Below are 2,706 nucleotides of genomic sequence, written 5' to 3'. Positions count from 1 at the left end.
TCTGCAACTCCCAGGCTTCTCTTGGAAGTGAGGAAATGACAGTGCTCTTCCCATGCTACGCTGAGGTCGAGACACTGTCTGATGAAGCTGTGTTAGGCCCCATCCACAACACAACAGATGCTTTCCCACTAAGCTCTACCCCTAAGAAGCTTGAACTAAGAATCAAAGATGATTGCTCTCCTTTTAGATTCTGCTGAAATGTTTGGCCTTCCAGGGCTCAGACTAGGAGCACAAGGGTGCACATCTCATGACCATCCAACCTCCCCCAGATGTGCTCCCCCACCCTCTTGCACCCCACGAATTTCCCTTCTTGGTACAAGGCCCCTGGAATTTTTGTGGTGAGTATATTTGGGATAGCAGAAAGATGTTAGAATTCAGGAAAGGAGGTAATCTTGGAAACCTCTCATTTTTGGAGATTGATTTTTGTTTGTAAGAGCAAGATTCTGAAAATCAAAAGCCAAGAGGAAGCTCCTTTTTATCCCTCTTTTTTCTGTTAACATATCCTTTCCCTGAAGCACAGCACAGAGTGCCCTAGATTAGGGGTGGGGGTGAGAAGCTGGATCAGGAAATATTGGGAAGAACATCAATACTATATAAATATACCAATTATCCTTTAAAGTCAAGTACCATCTCTGAAGTCTCCCTTTTTCATTTCTAATCAAAATGACTCATGCTTCTTTATTTTGCCCCTTTTGTGGCAGGTTCCCATTCTGCCTCTGGCTAAACACTTTCATTCCTTCCTCCTCTGTAGACAGGGAAGCCTCAGAAGGCAGGGTCAAACTGTAGTCATATTTCAATTCCCAGGGCCCAACAGCCCCTGAGGTGAATGGGGCAATAAATAAATGCTGGTCAAATGAGGAGCGCGACTTGTCTTTGAGTTGAACAGAAGCGCACTGTGGATGAAGCTCGACGGTTAGCGGGCCAAGTGTGGCGGCCTGTCGTACAGGTGCTGGAGTGACAGGCTGCCTCGCCTTCCCAGCTCGGCCCCTTCCTGCGACCTTCACGTCTGCGCCCTTCACATTCCTCATCTCTAAGAGCAGAGGTGCAGGACAGGACACGAAGTTTGAATATTGCTTCTCCCACTTACAAGCTGTGTGAACTGGGTCTATGATTTATCCTCTCTGCACCTGATAATCTGTCTGCATGATGGCTTAATAATAGTACCCTCTCATAAATAGTGAGGCACATTACATAGTTTACAAAGTGTTTAGAAAAGTGTCTGCAATGTAGAAAGTGTTATTTAAAGTTATTGATACATAAGCAAAATAAATAGCTTTTGTTGGTATTATTTCAACCCCAATATACATGTTTGGAAATTTATTAGTACAGCAGTTTGTGAGGGTAGAAAGGCCAAGGAGCACTTGTGTTCATTCAGAGTCTATTGGGGAAAGAAAGTAAATGTATTTTAATCTGTATTATAATGTATATTCCAGATGCTAAATAAAGAAAATGTGTGCTGATAATACACATGAATTCAAGGAGATAAATCGTCTTTCTTAGAATACTCAGCATGTACACTACTCTATGAACAATAATTGTCCAAAATGTTCACATTGGTGGTCTAAGAAATGTGCATCAAGTACAGCTGACCCTTGAACAACACAGAGGAGTTAGGGGCATGGGCCTCACGCAGTCAGAAATCTGCATATAACATTTGACTCCCCAAAACATTATCTACTAGTAGCCTCCTGTTGATCAGAAGCCTTGCCAATAACATAAGCAGTCAATTAACACATATTTTGTATGTCATATGTATTACCGACTGTATTCTTACAATGAACAATGAAGAAAAAAATGATTTTTCAAATTGTCACAAATCTCCAAAAAAAATTTCCAATAAATTTATTCAAAAAAGTCTGTATTTAAGTGGGCCTTCGCAGTTCAAACCTGTGTGTTGTTCAACTACATTGTGTGAGTCAACTTACTCTTGAAAAATAAACTCTTCACAGTTTTACACCCTGTCTCTGACCTTTTGTGAGTCAACCTCGCCTCCCTGTATACTTTCCTAACATAAAGTGCTGACTCAAGCCACTCAGGATTTAAGCCCAGGCTAAATGCAAATATCTATGTGTATCATTGTGCTGGGGCATTAGATATGGGACAAAAAGTATTGGCTTTGTTTTACCAGTGGGAGGGATTACAACCAAGTTGCTCCCAGGGAACAAATCAGCACAGAAATCAGTACAGTAGCATGTCTCCAGCAGAAAGAAAAAAAAAAAGCCACAGCAGAAAGTTAATTAGGTGCCATCACGTGGTGGCTACTGGTGGTGAGATGGACACTTCCAGGAAATGAATGAGCGACCTCCATAAGGAGCCCTTTAAATCACCCCATCTCTATGACGGGGCCCCCTAGTGTTTGGAGGCCCAAGGGGCAGGTACCTCTTTGACCTTTCCTCTAATCTAACCCCCTCTCTCTCTTTGCAGGGGATGTTTTAGCCCTTGCCTTGTCAGATGCACCTTCTTTACTGAATAGAATAAGCTGTGGGTGCTGCATCTACTGTGACAGGCCTCGGTCATGTCATGCAGGAGAGCCACCTGCTGAGATGAGGAGAGCTTTGGTCCAAAAATCAGGAAATTTTGGTTCCAGACCCAGTACTGCTATTCATGAATGGTGTGACTTCATGTCGCTGGGGCTCAGATTCTTCCTCCACATGATCTTTTTGCTCCTTTCCGCCTTTAAGGGGCTCTAATTTAATTTCATTATGA

Source organism: Manis javanica, chromosome 12 (genome assembly GCF_040802235.1).
Source record: "Manis javanica isolate MJ-LG chromosome 12, MJ_LKY, whole genome shotgun sequence".
NCBI lineage: Eukaryota > Metazoa > Chordata > Mammalia > Pholidota > Manidae > Manis > Manis javanica.
This window is presented reverse-complemented; position numbering follows the sequence as displayed.